This window comes from Neolamprologus brichardi, unplaced genomic scaffold, assembly GCF_056152115.1.
Source record: "Neolamprologus brichardi isolate AB-2024 unplaced genomic scaffold, ASM5615211v1 NODE_ptg000033l+_length_6344489_cov_1, whole genome shotgun sequence".
Lineage (NCBI taxonomy): Eukaryota > Metazoa > Chordata > Actinopteri > Cichliformes > Cichlidae > Neolamprologus > Neolamprologus brichardi.
Window position 1 is genome coordinate 1,084,852 of NW_028270137.1, and position 19,754 is coordinate 1,104,605.

Below are 19,754 nucleotides of genomic sequence, written 5' to 3' on the forward strand. Positions count from 1 at the left end.
GGTGCTGAAACGCTTTGCTGCATGTAAGATAAGATAACTCTTTATTGTCATTGCACAGTCATACATAGTACAGTAGTACAATGAAATTGGAAAATGTCTGGGAGAGGTGAAAGTTTTCATGAGCAGCAAAGGGCTCGCCTTTTCTGCGCTGGAACAGCCAGAGTGGCTGAAAAAGCTGCACTTTGTGGACATTACAGCGAACCAGAAGAAGCTGAATACAAGTCTTCAGGGGAGAGGAGGCACAGCGTTACACATGCTGGAGGAGGTGTTAGCGTTTGAGTGCAAACTGACAGTTAATAAATTCAGAGCATTTGCAGTCTGCAATCACCACAGTTATTTGGGAAATAATTCCACGAGTTCAGAGAGGAAAAACCCACATTATCCTTCCCCATCACTGCCCTGACCATCGATCCATCCCTGTTAAATGTGACTGGATTTTCAGGTGATACTGAGAACGTTGTTTGAAACATGGAATGCCATCCCGACAGATAAACATGAAGAAATATGCATTTGGAGTCCTGACGATCTTCAGATCCACATACGTATGTGAGCAGCTGTTCTCCACCATGAACTGTGTTACAAACAAACACAGCTGACGCCTCACAGACAACAGCTTACAGTCCTGCGTAGATGAAAGTGACTTTGTAACTTGTAGCTGTAAATTAAATGTGTAAGTGATATTTATATAGGTGTAAACTTATCCACAGCTTTATGCCTTGTTGCTGTTTTAGAAAGAGTTAAAAAATGAATGTCCACTATTTAAACCTTTTGAATGCAGGATATTTTATTAAAGCAATTTAGCAGGAGGGGGGAAAAGCCAGCTCACATACTATGATCACATAATGAAATCACTTAATACTCATCTAATTAACCCACTCTTAGCTAATGTTGATCTTTTGAGAAGAGAGATTGAGGAGAGAACGGGCACATCCATGCCTGAAGAGGCCCTTATCTCTGTTTTGCAACCCTGCAACTTCAACACTCCAGGGATTCAGTTGAAATCCAAATCTCAAAGTTATAATTCAAAATAAAACAAAATAAAATAAAATGGAAACTCTTGGAAGTTGTAATCCTGCAGGAAATCGACAGAAATCCAAATCCTCTTGAATTTATAATTCAAAAAAGAGCAGAAAAAAAGCCAAAACATACAAAACCCAAGTGTAAGTGTGCAGTTCAGACAGCAGCTGATCTCTGGGCTCTAGAGTCTGACCAATTTGGTCACATTTGCGGCCAAATTTCTCACTGGTGCGACTAATAAAATCCTAGATCGCACCAGCGACCAGCCGTTCAGTACATTAAAAAAAGTCTCCGCAACTCTGAAAGTGTCCGTGTGGTCAACAACTGACACACATTAGGCCCCTATCGTGGTCTAAACCAATCAGAGATAGTCAGGGGCGGGACCTCTCTGATTGGCCGTGGTCCAGATATTCCCGTAGTCCTTCGTGTGTACGTTTGAAAGTGCAGGTGGATAGAGAGAGGCGAGTAGCTTGAATGAAGCGATATTGATTCATTAAATCCTGAATCGACTTTTAAATATAAATGTATTTTGCCAGAAACGCCAGAATCTCAGGTTAAGGCTCACAAAACTATTTCAACAACCACCAACCAGTAAATGAGAGCAGGTACACGGACTCCACACAAAGACGTAAACACAGACCCGAAGCATCACAATCAGCTTTCTCTTCCTCGGCTTTCTCACCCGACGGCCCGTACATGGACACGCCGTCGGGGCTGAAAGCCGACAGCTCACTGACCGCGTCGGCGGTTTCCATCTTTTTTGCGCTCGATTCTGAGCTGCAGGTTTTATCTCTCTAACCAAAATTCACTGAAGCAGCAGCAGAAGATCCAAACTACGCTCCACATTTGATAAATCTCGTCATTAATCCCCTCTGACTTTTGCTGTTTTGCTTCCACCGCCTGCACAGCTCTCTCTCTCTCTCTGTACTTCAAGAACAGTTTCCCATCTCAAATCTCTGTTTCCTGCATTATTCATTTGCTTTATTATGCACAAGTCACATACAGTGCTGTTGGTCGCTGTTTTCCCCACCAGAAAATGACCTTGGAAAAGAATCATTTCTGCTGTTTTATAACGAAGAAATTGAAACTTTTTAAAATGATGCCAAATTGCAAAACTTTTGCTGTGTCTCTAATCAAACCTCTGTAACTTTGCTCTGCTTCACTTCAGCAGCATCAGGTAATGGTCAGATGTTGATTCATGGTTTTCTTCACTTTTTGTTCTACTGCAGAATATTTTAAAGTGTATCTGCTACAGAAAACAGGGCAGGAAAATCTCCTTCATGTTTTTCTGTTTTATCCTCAGTTACTTTGACACAAAGGCCTCTGCTGTGATGCTCACACCTCTGATAAAGTCTCACATGTGTCAGCGCTGATAAATCATCAGAATTATAATATTTCTGACTGTCTGAGGCAAAATCAAATTGAATGGAATCAGGACCTCGTGAATCGAATGGATTACAGAAATCAGTGATGATACCAGCTGTAGTGAGCAGCCTAGGCCCAACAGAAGTGGATGTAGCTGTGGGTAAAAAGGTGGAAAGAACTACTGATAACTTTTTTGTTAAGTTAGGGCCTGATCATTCTGAAATTCATATCCAGCTCTGACACGCAGCCATCAATCTCTGGGCGCTGAAAAAGCAGCAGTGTATCCAGAAAACACATTATATGCTGCGATAAATGCCCAAGTGTCCCTCTAACACTGCCTTTCAGTGGCAGCAGGTCGTCAGAGGACACAGGATGACATCATACTGAATGCCTATATGACATCATACTGTATGCCTATATGACATCATACTGTTCTTGCATGAAACGGACCAACAATACAGACTTGCAATGAACACTCTTCCTTACCAGTGAGTCCTGAAGTTCTTTTGGAATGTCCTGTGTTGTCTGTGTTTCCAAATCCATGAGAGATGCTTGAACATGAGTCTCCTTTTATATGAACTCAAGACTCCTCTTGCAGTCCCACCCACATTTAAGTCAATGACATTCAGTCATGAGACTAATGGTTGGTTAATGATTGTAGTAGCGGCCCATTGTATTTTGTTGTCATCTTTTGTCTCCAGTAGCTGTTGAAGGTTTCGTGCGGTTTCAATCAGAGGCATCTTATTAACACATAAATTAACGATTCCCTGAACTATTCAAAATAAAGACTTCCCAAAATAGGAGCACTAAAGCAAAAGGAAAACCACAAGTGTTTCCATTTGAGGGGTCTCTACTTGAGATGTTCTGTAAGTGAACCATGTTAACTAAAGTTTGCTTCAAAGTGTCTAATTGTTGTAAACTCATATGTAAGGTCACTTTGAGTGGGTGCACTTAGGAAAAGAACCACCATCAGTGTCTCCATTCAGAGTGATCTTGATATGAAACATAGAACTCAATTTGATAGACCTAACTTTAAGGGTCAGGTCGAATTTGTAGCAGTTGTTGTGTACAACTGGTCCAAGCAGATGCACTTACTGAATTCAAGAGACAAGTTCTTGCATGAGTTGGACCAATAATACAGACTTGTAATGAACGCTCTTCCTTACCAGTGAGTCCTGAAGTTCTTTTGGAATATCCTGTGTTGTCTGTGTTTCCAAATCCATGAGGGATACCTAGACATGAGTCTCCTTTTATATGAACTCAAGACTCCTCTTTCAGTCCCACCCACATTTAAGTCAATGACATTCAGTCATGAAACCAATGGTTGGCTAACGACTGTAGTAGCGGCCCATTGTATTTTGGTTTCCTCTTTTGTCTCCAGTAGCTGTTGAAGGATTTGTGCTTTTTTTAATCTCAGTTACCTTATTAACACATAAATTAATGATTCCCTGAACTATTAAAATTAAAGACTTCCCCAAATATGAGCACTAAGGAAAAAGGAAAACCACAAGTGTTTCCATTTGAGGGGTCTCTATTTGAGATGTTTTGTAAGTGAACAATGTTAACTAAAGTTTGCTTCAAAGTATCTGTAAGTGAAACATATACAGTAAAGCCACATAGAATTTTCTTCTATTTGGTGCTCTATTTATAGTTTGCTTCAAAGTGTCTAATTGCTGTTAACTCATATGCAAGTTCACTTTGATTGGGTGCACTTAGGAAAAGAACCACCATTGATATGAAGCGCAGGACATGTAGCTTCAAATATTTATGAATTTCTTATGTATAGCTCTAATCCATGATTACTATATCAGACATAATGAGTACAACAATAATTAGCACGTAATGTACTCAGATTCCAAGTAAGTGCTTAAGTCTCTGTAATGTTCATGACCAATCTTATGCTTATTGAATACATATATGTGGCAGGATGAATGTTATTCTTTGGTTCCACCCACTTTCAGCCTGGCGCATTAGGGGGCGCTAGTATAAATAGAGGCCCTGTGAGCATTCCTGGATCGCTTACCTGTGATCTCCTTTGTGGTCACCTGACTTCCCCTTGGTGTTGCAGAGATCATTCTGAAGCCTCCATCGCGGCTGGTAGGTGTTTACCCATCGTAGTGTGTGCATTACCTTACTTGATGGTAAACGGATATTGTTTTTAGGTCATAGCTGTGGAAGCCTCCTATGAGCCCCTGCTCATGTTTCATGACGCGGGGTTACTCAGTACGTAATTCAATTTCGTCTCGATCCTTGCCTTTTATTGTTTGTTTTATAGTAATTATTTATTATGCTTTGCAGGAAGTGTGGGCTTTGGTTTTATGCAACGCCACACTAACTGAAGTGCTGCTGCTTTGCTTTGCTTGGCTTTTACCGTCTGTTCCCGTTGCGAAGTTTCTTTTCCTGCTGCTGTCCGCTTTTTAACGTGGACGGCGGCCATATGCACGCCGGTTATGGGAGTCAGCTGGCGTACATATTGATGAGCGTATGATTAATTTATAGTCGGGCAGACAGCTAGTTGGAGTAATACGGCGATTCCGTTTGCTCCAGATTTTAAAGTTTTATCCAGATTGTATGTTGTTTTTCTGTTTTGATTTGTAGTTTGGATATTTGTTACACCACTGGTGGGAGGCCCTTTTTATATCTGCAGATCACCAGTGTGGTCCTGCAGTAGGGTTATCCCCCAGCGCTACATTAGTTTTGTTGTAATCTATTAAAATTTTCTTCGTTTCTTTTATTCAGATGCGGAGTGCCGACGTGGAGGAGACCAGGGTGCCTTGGTGGTGGGATCCTCTGAGTGTACACACCTGCCTTGTTTAGTTTATTAGTGTGAGTGTGTGATTTTTGTGTTGCACTTGTGTCTTGGTGTGTTTTCTTTTTTTTGAGTTTGTGCGTGGCATCCCTGCCCCTCCACTGGTAAGCCTCAGCTCTGAATATATTTTTAAGCCTATTTGTACATGGATTTTTATGACTGTTTTTATACGGTGTTTTAAATAATTGTTAATAAATTGTCAATTTGTCTTAACATTGAACCTCGTCTCTGTACTGAGTATAACAAACCTAACTGCCTTCGTGGTGATTAGTGTTACTTATTATTCTCTGGGTGAAATTCCCAGAGTGGCGTTGTCTTTTAAAATTGTGAAGAGTATTTACTTTATTCTCACCTCGTGCTGCCACATATATAACAAGGGTATCAGTGAAAAAGCTGATGTCTTGAATGTAATACTTTGTTGCTGAGATCAAGAGTTGATCATGTTGGTAGAGGTTTGATCCTTAGGGACTTTGTGTGCATTCCAGAGTGTTCTGGCATTCACACCCACATCCTGGGAGCATGGGAGAGGTTGTACCTGCTCTTATTGTTTTGTGGTAGGATGAACGTATCTATATCTGTTTTAGTCTAAGTGCCTTTTGTTTAGATGAACTCTGACCCCACACACACACACACACACACATACTTACACAACACACAGGCAAGGTACTCTTTGTTTGTATGTGTAACCCTCTCAAGGTTATCCACTGCTGTTCAAGCCAGTGATTTAATGTTTAATGTATGCAGTACTAATTCTATCCAACAGAGGGCAGTAATAGCGCTATAGTTGTCCTGCACTGCGTTATGCGGCAAGAAGAAGAGCTGCAGCGGAGCTGGTTGATGACATGTCATACATGTATGCCTATATGACATCATACTGTATGCCTATATGACATCATACTGTATGCCTATATGACATCATACTGTAGCCTGGGAAATGGTTAGCCACACAGGACACAATTACTGGGTTCTTAATGTGCAGTTTTATTGTCAATGCCGACTGAATAAACAAAAAAAATGTCCTTTGACCTTTACTTTTGTCAAACAGCGGCCATATGGACTTGTACTGAACATCGACAGCACGAGAGGTAACGTGGCAAAGTAACAGAATAACCGACTAAACAAAGATGCGCCAATACAATACGAGGAATAAAGAAATGAAATACAAAACACAAAAATACGGCAGTGGTTTTGTGCAATTTCAATCAGAGGCATCTTATTAACACATAAATCAACGATTCCCTGAACTATTCAAAATAAAGAATTCCCAAAATTGGAGCAATTAGTAAAGAGGAAAACCACAAGTTTTTCCATTTGAGAGGTCTCTACTTGAAATGTTCTGTAAGTGAACCGTGTTATCTAAAGTTTGCTTCAAATTGTCTAATTGCTGTAAACTCATATGCAAGGTCACTTTGAGTGGGTGCACATAGGAATACAACCATCATCAGTGTCTCCATTCAAAGTGATCTTGATATGAAACATAGAACTCAATTTGAAAGACCTAACATGGAGGGTCAGGTAGAATTTGTAGCAGTTGTTGTGTACAACTGGTCCAAGCAGATGCACTTACTGAATTCAAGAGACAAGTCTTGCATGAGTTGGACCAATAATACAGACTTGTAATGAACGCTCTTCCTTACCAGTGAGTCCGGAAGATCTTTTGGAATATTCTGTATTGTCTGTGTTTCCAAATCCATGAGGGTTACCTGGACATGAGTCTCCTATTATATGAACTCAAAACTCCTCTTGCAGTCCCACCCACATTTAAATTAACGAGATTCAATCATGAAACAAATGGATGGCTAACGACTGTCGTAGCACCCCATTGTATTTTGTTGCCATCTTTTGTCTCCAGTCGCTGTTGAAGGTTTCGTGCGGTTTTAATCAGAGGCATCTTATTAACACATAAATTAATGATTCCCTGAACTATTCAAAATTAAGATTTCCCAAAATTGGAGCAATTAGAAAAGAGGAAAACCACAAGTGTTTCCATTTGAGGGGTCTCTACTTGATATATTCTTTAAGTGAAACATATACAGTAGAGCCACATAGAATTTTCCTCTATTTGGTGCTCTATTTGAAGTTTGCTTCAAAGTGTCTAATTGCTGTTAACTCATATGCAAGTTCACTTTGATTGGGTGCACTTAGGAAAAGAACCACCATTGATATGAAGCACAGGACATGTAGCTTCAAATATTTATGAATTTCTTATGTATAGCTCTAATCCATCATTACTATATTAGACCTAATGAGTACAACAATATTTAGCACGTAATGTACTCAGAATCCAAGTAAGTGCTTAAGTGTCTGTAATTTTCATGACCAATCTTATGCTTATTGAATACATATATAACAAGGGTACCAGTGAAAAAGCTGATGTCTTGAATGTAATACTTTGTTGCTGAGATCAAGAGTATAATTGCTAACACTTACAGAACCTAATATTCCAGTTGGTAATAGTCTCTTTTGTTATGATGGTGAATAATTCCTTAAATTATGTCATTGTTTCATCCTGATGTGAACCCAATCCAAGATCATCTCAAAGGAAGCACTTGGGAAAAAAAGAATCATTCCATTTTCATTCCATGAACTCAGTTCAATTCAACTGTATTTATACACCACCAAATCACAACAACAGACATCTCAAGGTGCTTTATATTGTATGTAGACCTTACAATAAAAAATTCAGAGAAAAACCCAACATCATATGACCCCTTATGAGAAAGAACTTTGGTTCTTTGGTATGAAAAACTCCCTGCTGAGGAAGAGAGCCAGAGATTAATAACGAGTGTGATTAAATGCAGAGAGATCTATTAACACATGTTGAGTGAGATAGGTGACTAGAAGGAAATAGTGCATCATGGGAATCCCCCAACAGTCTACACCTTTTGCAGCATAACTACGGGAGGGCTCAGGGTCACCTGATCCAGCCCTAACTATATGCTTTAGAAAAAAGGAAAGTTTTACGCTTAAGTTGTAATAAGGAATTTTATTTTAACAGGACATAAAGATTTCGGAATGTCAAAATACAATATAAATCAAAATCCAAGAGTCCAATCCAAAACTTGCACTTACTGCAGTTTGAATTCCAGTTGGTGACAGTTGTTTTTAATGATGGTGAACAAGTCCTGAAATAACCTGGCTGTGTGATCCTGATGTAACACAATCAAGATTACTTTGAAAGGAAGCACTTAGGAAAACATGAACCATTAGTGTCTCCGTTCGAGGTGATCTTAATGTGATATGTCCTGAAAATCTAAAGTCGACTTAAGTTAACATGCATCTTTATATCAAGTCCTGCAACCTTGGCAAAGAGGAAAGATTTGCAACAAAGATTTCTGTTGGACAAAGTCAGCTACAATTCATAATGCAAAAGTAATTTTACAGTGATTGTTGGCTGTAGAAGACATCAACAACACAACAACAATGAGCACTTACTGTATCCAGAATTCAAATAAGTGCTTATGTTGTTGTGATGTTGGTGACTTAATTTAGCAAAGCACTTTAATTAAAGAAGTGTGATCTGTGATTTTTTTGTGATTCAACCTTTTCTTTAAAAATAAATAAATAAATAAATAAAGCTTAATTGTATCTCGAATCACAATTCAACATTATGGGCTAGGAATATAGTTTAGCAAATCATTTACATACACACTTACTCTTTCAGAAATCAACCTAATCCTACTGTTTTCAGTCAGTTCATGGTTTGTTGTGGACAACAGAATTACAACAACAATTAGCACTTGATGCTTTCAGAATTCACTTAAGTGCTCATGTTGCTGTGATCTTGGTGACCAATTCAGAAGTTTATATCATCATGTGACCCTGATAGAACTAGAAATAGACACCTAACATGATCAAGTACCTTAACAGAAGTACTTTCTTCATTAAAACACAAAAAAAACAAAGTTACTGTTCTTATGATAAGTATACTTTGGATTACTTCCATCAAAGGATAATTATAAACAGAACTAAATAAGACAATGTGGTAATAACAATCATAGAACATAAAACCAATGGGTCAATAACAGATATGTAAAGAACATGCTTACATATCGATGAAGTTGACCATGGTTTGTAGCATCTGCCATTTGGTTTCCCTTTTGCAGTGGATGTGGTGATATACTTATAGTGTACTCTTAACTGCTGGGTGCTGCCTCTTCCACCCAACTCCGCCTTCTTTTACACCAAATTTCAATGGTCTAGATAATGGCTGGCCAACGACCAAACCATGATTAACAAAGAACCATTATCACACCTTAACTCAGGTCATCAGACATTCGGGAGTTATTTGTTGTATGTATATGTATTTTTATTTTTATTTTTATTCCTATTTATTCTATTTATCCCCTTCGTATATTTTATCTATATATGTCTTTGTATTTATATATGTGTATATATATATATATATATATATATATATATATGTGTGTGTGTGTGTATATATATATATAAAATATTCTGTAACTCTGTAACTTCTGTCGGTGCTGTGCTTTTTTGGAAACCGAATTTCCCAGAGGAACCCACCCGAGGGATTAATAAAGTTTTATCTTATCTTATCTTATCTTAAAATTGCTGCCTTTGCTCTTTTAGTCAGTAATTGATTTAAAGCTGAGCGGGCTGCTTCTAACTTCTTAAGTATAGTTTTGGACCTGGAGATTTTAAACTGCACTTCTAGTTTTTGTATTATGTGCTCTAAATCGAGTTGTTCTTTCATTGAAGCCTCTTTCTGCGCTGTGGTGTATGAGATAATACTACCCCTAAAATAGGCTTTAGCAGTTTCCCACAATAAAGATGGGCTTACATCTTCCGTTTTATTAGTGGTCATAAAAACATTCCACTCTTTAGTCATATACTCAATAAATAAGGGGTTACTCAATAAATAAGGATTCATCCTCCATCGGCGGGAATGTGGCTCAAAATAAGGTGGATAGCTCATCATAGCTCATCTCAGGAGAAAAACTGAAAGAACAACATAAAAAAGGAGAAAACGACCTCAGAAACATGGCCAACATCTGTTTGATTAGACTAACAAATAATGGTTGACCATTTTCAGGTGCTCGCCTAACCTCAAAAGAAAAAGAAAAGTTTCTCAGCAGGTTCAACAGGTTGCTACAACACAGGCCGATGAAGTATTGCACTCACTCATCCAAACTGGAAAACATGTAACATATACCCTAAGACTGATCCTGCTTTTTACTCCTTTGCTATGATTTAATTTGATATTATGTAGCCTTGGAGACAGTTTGCATAGATTAGAATGTTAGATTCCTGTGATGTCATCAATGCCCGATGTTTTGTTTTAATGTCTTGTGATAGTTCTAAGTGCAGACAAAGTCAGAGTTCAAGTGAGTTTAGTCCAATTTTGACATTGACATTTGACATCACAGCAGAGAAGCGAGTCTGGCATTGACATTTGACATTACAACAGAGAAGCGAATCTGGCATTGATATTTGACATCACAACAGAGAAGCGAGTTTAGCATTGACATACGACATCACAACAGAGAAGCGAGTCTGGCATTGATATTTGACATCACAACAGATAAGCGAATTTGGCATTGATAGTTGAATCACAACAGAGAGACAAATCAGGCATTGACATTTGACATCACAACAGAGAAGCAAGTCTGGCATTGATATTTGACATCACAACAGAGAAGCTAGTCTGGCATTGATATTTGCCATCACAACAGAGAAGCTAGTCTGGCATTGACATATGACATCACAACAGAGAAGCGAATCTGGCATTGACATTTGACATCACAACAGAGAAGCAAGTCTGGCATTGATATTTGACATCACATCAGAGAAGCGAGTGTCGCATTAATATTTGACATCACAACAGAGAGACAAATCAGGCATTGACATTTGACATCACAACAGAGAGATGAATCTGGAATTGACATTTGACATCACAACAGAGAAGCAAATTTGGCATTGATATTTGACATCACAGCAGAGAGACAAATCTGGCATTGACATTTGACATCACAACAGAGAAGCGAGTCTGGCATTGATATTTGACAGCACAACAGAGAGACGAATCTGTCTTTGACATTTGACATCACAACAGAGAGAAGCGAGTCTGGCATTGACATTTGACATCACAACAGAGAAGCGAGTCTGGCATTGATATTTGACATCACAACAGAGAGGCGAATATGGCATTGACATTTGACATCACAACAGAGAGATGAATCTGGCATTGACATTTGACATCACAACAGAGAAGCAAATTTGGCATTGATATTTGACATCACAGCAGAGAGACAAATCTGGCATTGATATTTGACATCACAACAGAGAGACGAAACTGTCTTTGACATTTGACATCACAACAGAGAGAAGCGAGTCTGGCATTGATATTTGACATCACAACAGAGAAGCGAATTTAGCTTTGACATACGACATCACAACAGAGAAGCGAGTCTGGCATTGATATTTGACGTCACAACAGAGAAGCGAATTTGGCATTGATATTTGACATCACAACAGAGAAGCGAGTTTGGCATTGATATTTGACATCACAACAGAGAGGCGAATCTGTCTTTGACATTTGACATCACAACAGAGAGAAGCGAGTCTGCCATTGATATTTGACATCACAACAGAGAAGCGAGTCTGGCATTGATATTTCACATCACAACAGAGAGACGAATCTCTTATTGATATTTGACATCACAACAGAGAAGCGAGTCTGGCATCGATAATTGACATCACAACAGAGAGACAAATCTGTCATTGATATTTGACATCACAACAGAGAAGTGAGTTTGGCATTGATATTTGACATCACAACAGAGAAGCGAGTTTGGCATTGATATTTGACATCAAAACAGAGAGACGAATCTGTCATTGACATTTGACATCACAACAGAGAGATGAATCTGGAATTGACATTTGACATCACAACAGAGAAGCAAATTTGGCATTGATATTTGACATCACAGCAGAGAGACAAATCTGGCATTGACATTTGACATCACAACAGAGAAGCGAGTCTGGCATTGATATTTGACATCACAACAGAGAGACAAATCTGTCTTTGACACTTGACATCACAACAGAGAGAAGCGAGTCTGGCATTGATATTTGACATCACAAAAGAGAAGCGAGTCTGGCATTGATATTTGACATCACAACAGAGAGATGAATCTGGCATTGATATTTGACATCACAACAGAGAAGGGAGTTTGGCATTGATGTTTGACATCACAACAGAGAAGTGAGTCTGGCATTGATATTTGACATCAGAACAGAGAAGCGAGACTAGTATTGATATTTGACATAACAAAAGAGAATCGAGTCTGGCATTGACATTTGACATCACAACAGAGAAGCGAGTCTGGCATTGACATTTGACATTACAACAGAGAAGCGAGTCTGGCATTGATATTTGACATCACATCAGAGAAGCGAGTCTGGCATTGATATTTGACATCACAGCAGAGAAGCGAGTCTGGCATTGATATTTGACATCACAACAGACAAAAGCGAGTCTGGCATTGATATTTGAAATCAAAACAGAGAAGCGAGTTTAGCATTGACACACGACATCACAACAGAGAAGCGAATTTGGCATTGATATTTGACATCACAACAGAGAAGCGAATTTGGCATTGATATTTGACATCACAACAGAGAACCGAGTTTGGCATTGACATTTGACATCACAACAGAGAGGCGAATCTGGCATTGATATTTGACATCACAACAGCGAGATGAATCTGGCATTGATATTTGACATCACAACAGAGAAGCGAGTTTGGCATTGATATTTGTCATCACAACAGAGAAGCGAGTCTGGCATTGATATTTGACATCACAACAGAGAAGCGAGTCTGGCATTGATATTTGACATCACAACAGAGAAGCGAGTTTGGCATTGATATTTGAAATTACAATAGAGGAGCGAGTTTGGCATTGATATTTGACATCATAACAGAGAAGCGAGTTTAACATTGATATTTGTCATCACAGGAGAGAAGCGAGTCTGGCATTGATATTTGACATCACAACAGAGAAGCAAGACTGGTATTGATATTTGACATAACAAAAGAGAATAGAGTCTGGCATTGACATTTGACATCACAACAGAGAAGTGAGTTTGGCATTGATATTTGACATCACAACAGAGAAGCGAGTTTAGCATTGACATACGACATCACAACAGAGAAGCAAGTTTAGCATTGACATACGACATCACAACAGAGAAGCGAGTCTGGCATTGATATTTGACACCACAACAGAGAAGCGAGTTTAGCATTGATATTTGTCATCACAGCAGAGAGACGAATCTGGCATATACATTTGACATCACAACAGAGAAGCGAGTCTGGCATCGATATTTGACATCACAACAGAGAGAATTGAGTCTGGCATTGAAATTTGACATCAAAACAGAGAGATAAATCTGGCATTGATATTTGACATCACAACAGAGAAATGAGTTTGACATTGACATTTGACATCACAACAGAGAGATGAATCTGGCATTGACATTTGACATCACAACAGAGAAGCAAATTTGGCATTGATATTTGACATCACAGCAGAGAGACGAATCTGTCATTGACATTTGACATCACAACAGAGAAGCGAGTCTGGCATCGATATTTGACATCAGAAAATTAGAGACGAATCTGTCATTGACATTTGACATCACAACAGAGAGAAGCGAGTCTGGCATTGATATTTGACATCACAACAGAGAGACGAATCTGTCATTGACATTTGACATCACAACAGAGAAGCGAGTCTGGCATTGATATTTGACATCACAACAGAGAGACGAATCTGTCATTGACATTTGACATCACAACAGAGAAGTGAGTTTGGCATTGATATTTGACATCACAACAGAGAAGCAAATCTGGTATCTACTTTTGACATCACAGCAGAGAAGCGAATTTGGCATTGATATTTGACATCACAACAGAGAAATGAGTTTGACATTGACATTTGACATCACAACAGAGAGATGAATCTGGCATTGACATTTGAAATCACAACAGAGAAGCAAATTTGGCATTGATATTTGACATCACAGCAGAGAGACGAATCTGTCATTGACATTTGACATCTCAACAGAGAAGCGAGTCTGGCATCGATATTTGACATCACAACAGAGAGACGAATCTGTCATTGATATTTGACATCACAACAGAGAAGTGAGTTTGGCATTGATATTTGACATCACAACAGAGAAGTCAGTTTGGCATTGATATTTGACATCACAACAGAGAAGTGAGTTTGGCACTGATATTTGACACTGTGTCTTTCAAAGCTCAGACATTTAAATTTTTTAAACTGTGTGGATCCAAGTGGAGGGATCACATTTTATTCATTCAGTGATTCAAAGAATATGAACTTTTAATATTCATTCAGATGTTTTCTTACTCTAAATTGTGTTTTCTCATTTCTTATGTTTTTCTAATTTACAATTAAAACATTTTCAGCTGTTTTCCAACTTCTTCTGTGTGAATGTCAGCTTTTAGCAGTTCAGCACTTTTGTTTTCAGGCGAAAATTTCTGTATTTTTCATCTCATTCAACATTTTTAACTTAAAATTCAGCAATTAATTCATTTCAGTGCATACATTCAGATTCAAGCATTCACACTGCAGTTTCTTCAGGAAATGCACTTTCTAGTTAGAAGGTGTTATTGTTCAGTCTGATAATGGATTTTAACATGACTGACCAATGATTGTGCAGCACGTCCATGTAGGATCTTATAAATACAACGAGCAAACTTAAATGTTTTAAAATGTTCAAAACTTAATATATTATATTTCTGAAGTATGACGGAAGGAAAAAGTTTCATATTTTAAAAAAATCCAATTTCATATGATCAAATTTATGTCAAAAAGTTCATATTTATTCCTCCTATGTCATGTGTGAGTACTGTACTGTAAATGTCATACATATCAGATGATACTGATAACCTAATGCTAATAACTATGCAGAGGTCTCTAGGCCTCGACTTTTATGGAGCATGTGAAGTTTGGGGCAGAGTGGACAAAGAAAAGTTTCTCAGCAGGTTCAACAGGTTGCTACAACACAGGTCGATGAAGTATTGCACTCACTCATCCAAACTGGCAAACATGTAACATACACCCTAAGACTGATCCTGCTTTTTACTCCTTTGCTATGGTTTAATTTGATATTATGTAGCCATGGAGACAGTTTGCATAGATTAGAATGTTAGATTCCTGTGATGTCATCAATGCCCGATGTTTTGTTTTAATGTCTTGTGATAGTTCTAAGTGCAGACAAAGTCAGAGTTCAAGTGAGTTTAGTCCAATTTTGATCCAGTTTCTGACATGTGGTCAAAATCTTGGCCGACCTTTACCACACCACGTGCTGTGGGTGTGCGTAAATATCTAGGTGAGTAAAGTCTCCTTTACCTGTTAAATTCAATTTGTTTTGTCTCTCTGTAGAGGACTTTGAAGAAAAATTCAAAGAGCAGGATAAGCTGGGTGAAGGAGGCTTTGGGACTGTCTTCTTTGGAAAACGCAGAGAAGACAATTTCCCAGTATGGCTTCTTATGTGTGCACTTTACAATTCTTCTAGTTCCTCCTGTTCTCTTTTTCTAAAACACATTTTTTCTGTAATGCAGGTGGTGATTAAGCATGTTGCTCAGTTTTTAGTCAGCTACCTACCAGTGGTAAGAAATGTTTGTCTTTTTCTGTTTCTGTTTCAGCCTCACTGTTTAAATGTCCTTGCCTGCCCACACGCTTAGAGTCCACATGAATTCCTTACCATGAATAATTATTCTCTGGATTTTAGGGACCAAATCAGCCGCTGTAAACTGGCAGGACTTTAATGCCACCACAGCAGATTGCGTCACAGTTTTGCAGCTATAGTAACCTGGCAAGTAATCACTTGCCTTAAAAGTCTCACCAGTCCTCTAGAGACACTTGTTGGTGGTATTTATTTGTTCATGTTACAGGCCTTGCTGTAGTGGGCGTGGCCACAGATTACAATCCTGTAAAACAGGAGAGATAATGAACAGAGGAAATCTGTTCTTGTTAAGTTTCCCTTTCAGGTGAGGTGACTCTGGGTTGCTCTGACATATAATATGTGTATTTGTTTTCTGGGCTCTCTCTGGATTCCTCTGTGGCTGATTTGTTGCTCTCAGATTCACTTTTTAATGCTGAGCTTGTGGTGATACTCTAAGTCAGTACTGTACTCTGGCTGTTTCAGAGTTTTCACAGTCACTGCTTTCAGGTGTCTCCATCCAGTCACGTCTCCCAGCACGATGACTTCTTTTCTTTTGGTTCCCCACACGTGGAAGTGGTCCCCCAGTGGTCAACAGGTAGGTCTTTCACGAGGTGCAGGAGATTTCTCACAGACGACAGCTTACAGTCCTGCGTAGATGAAAGTGACTTTGTAACTTGTAACTGTAATTTAAATGTGTAAGTGATATTTATATAGGTGTAAACTTATCCACAGCTTTATGCCTTGTTGCTGTTTTAGAAAGAGTTAAAAAATGAATGTCCACTATTTAAACCTTTTGAATGCAGGATATTTTATTAAAGCAATTTAGCAGGAGGGGGGAAAAGCCAGCTCACATACTATGATCACATAATGAAATCACTTAATACTCATCTAATTAACCCACTCTTAGCTAATGTTGATCTTTTGAGGAGAGAGATTGAGGAGAGAACGGGCACATCCATGCCTGAAGAGGCCCTTATCTCTGTTTTGCATCCCTGCAACTTCAACACTCCAGGGATTCAGTTGAAATCCAAATCCTCTCAAAGTTATAATTCAAAATAAAACAAAATAAAATAAAATGGAAACTCTTGGAAGTTGTAATCCTGCAGGAAATCGACAGAAATCCAAATCCTCTTGAATTTATAATTCAAAAAAGAGCAGAGAAAAAGCCAAAGAATACAAAACCCAAGTGTAAGTGTGCAGTTCAGACAGCAGCTGATCTCTGGGCTCTAGAGTCTGACCAATTTGGTCACATTTGTGGCCAAATTTCTCACTGGTGCGACTCATAAAATCCTAGATCGCACCAGCGACCAGCCGTTCAGTACATTAAAAAAAAGTCTTCGCAACTCTGAAAGTGTCCGTGTGGTCAACAACTGACACACATTATGCCCCTATCGTGGTCTAAACCAATCAGAGATAGTCAGGGGCGGGACCTCTCTGATTGGCCGTGGTCCAGATATTCCCGTAGTCCTTCATGTGTACGTTTGAAAGTGCAGGTGGATAGAGAGAGGCGAGTAGCTTGAATGAAGCGATATTGATTCATTAAATCCTGAATCGACTTTTAAATATAAATGTATTTTGCCAGAAACGCCAGAATCTCAGGTTAAGGCTCACAAAACTATTTCAACAACCACCAACCAGTAAATGAGAGCAGGTACACGGACTCCACACAAAGACGTAAACACAGACCCGAAGCATCACAATCAGCTTTCTCTTCCTCGGCATTCTCACCCGACGGCCCGTACACGGACACGCCGTCGGGGCTGAAAGCCGACAGCTCACTGACCGCGTCGGCGGTTTCCGTCTTTTTTGCGCTCGATTCTGAGCTGCAGGTTTTATCTCTCTAACCAAAATTCACTGAAGCAGCAGCAGAAGATCCAAACTACGCTCCACATTTGATAAATCTCGTCATTAATCCCCTCTGACTTTTGCTGTTTTGCTTCCACCGCCTGCACAGCTCTCTCTCTCTCTCTGTACTTCAAGAACAGTTTCCCATCTCAAATCTTTGTTTCCTGCATTATTCATTTGCTTTATTATGCACAAGTCACATACAGTGCTGTTGGTCGCTGTTTTTCCCACCAGAAAATGACCTTGGAAAAGAATCATTTCTGCTGTTTTATAACGAAGAAATTGAAACTTTTTAAAATGATGCCAAATTGCAAAACTTTTGCTGTGTCTCTAATCAAACCTCTGTAACTTTGCTCTGCTTCACTTCAGCAGCATCAGGTAATGGTCAGATGTTGATTCATGGTTTTCTTCACTTTTTGTTCTACTGCAGAATATTTTAAAGTGTATCTGCTACAGAAAACAGGGCAGGAAAATCTCCTTCATGTTTTTCTGTTTTATCCTCAGTTACTTTGACACAAAGGCCTCTGCTGTGATGCTCACACCTCTGATGAAGTCTCACATGTGTCAGCGCTGATAAATCATCAGAATTATAATATTTCTGACTGTCTGAGGCAAAATCAAATTGAATGGAATCAGGACCTCGTGAATCGAATGGATTACAGAAATCAGTGATGATACCCAGCCGTAGTGAGCAGATTAGGCCCGACAGAAGTGGATGTAGCTGTGGGTAAAAAGGTGGAAAGAACTACTCATAACTTTTTTGTTAAGTTAAGGCCTGATCCTTCTGAAATTCATAGCCAGCTCTGACACGGAGCCATCAATCTCTGGGCGCTGAAAAAGCAGCAGTGTGTCCAGAAAACACATCATATGCTGCGATAAATGCCCAAGTGTCCCTCTAACACTGCCTTTCAGTGGCAGCAGGTCGTCAGAGGACACAGGATGACATCATACTGTATGCCTATATGACATCATACTGTATGCCTATATGACATCTGTCACGGCCCAGCGGCACGAGGTAAATGGGTAAATGAGGTAAACACACACACACATACTTACACAACGCACAGGCAAGGTACTCTTTGTTTGTATGTATACGTCATATGTTAATGAACCTATGTATATTCATGTAACCTCAATAAACATTGACATCATCCTATATGCCTTTATTTGACATCATACCGTATGCATCGATGACATCAATCTGTAAGACTTAGATGACATCAAGCTCTTTGCCATGAATGACATCATACTTTATGCCTATATGACATCATACTGTATGCCTATATGACATCATACTGTAGCCTGGGAAATGGTTAGCCACACAGGACACAATTACTGGGTTCTTAATGTGCAGTTTTATTGTCAATGCCGACTGAATAAACAAAAAAAATGTCCTTTGACCTTTACTTTTGTCAAACAGCGGCCATATGGACTTGTACTGAACATCGACAGCACAAGAGGTAACGTGGCAAAGTAACAGAATAACCGACTAAACAAAGATGCGCCAATACAATACGAGGAATAAATGAAATGAAATACAAAACACAAAAATACGGCAGTGACCTCTGTCTATGCAGAACAAAATACAAGGAGCTAAATCACACAACGCTCCTTTAAAAAACTGTGGAAGTGTTACATACATTTTTATAAACACTTACATTCCACAGAAATCTCAGCTCACTCGGATACTGGAGCACACAGACGATCTCGCAACTCATCCCTTGCATGGAGAAAATGGCCTCTCCACGCTGCACATACAGGTCCTTTGCATCATACATTTCAGAAATACATCATCTTGTTAAAATACTGACGTTTTGCCACTGCACTACAATTATACCAATATGTTTCAATGAGTTATGTGCATATTTAACAATTCCTTACCAACAATTTAACTCCTTCACAAGCATTCCCGTTCCACATCCACAACAAGAAGAAAAGTCCCGAGATGCAGTTCTTGTTACGTCTTTTTTTGAAAAACTGCCGTTAACCCTTAAGAAC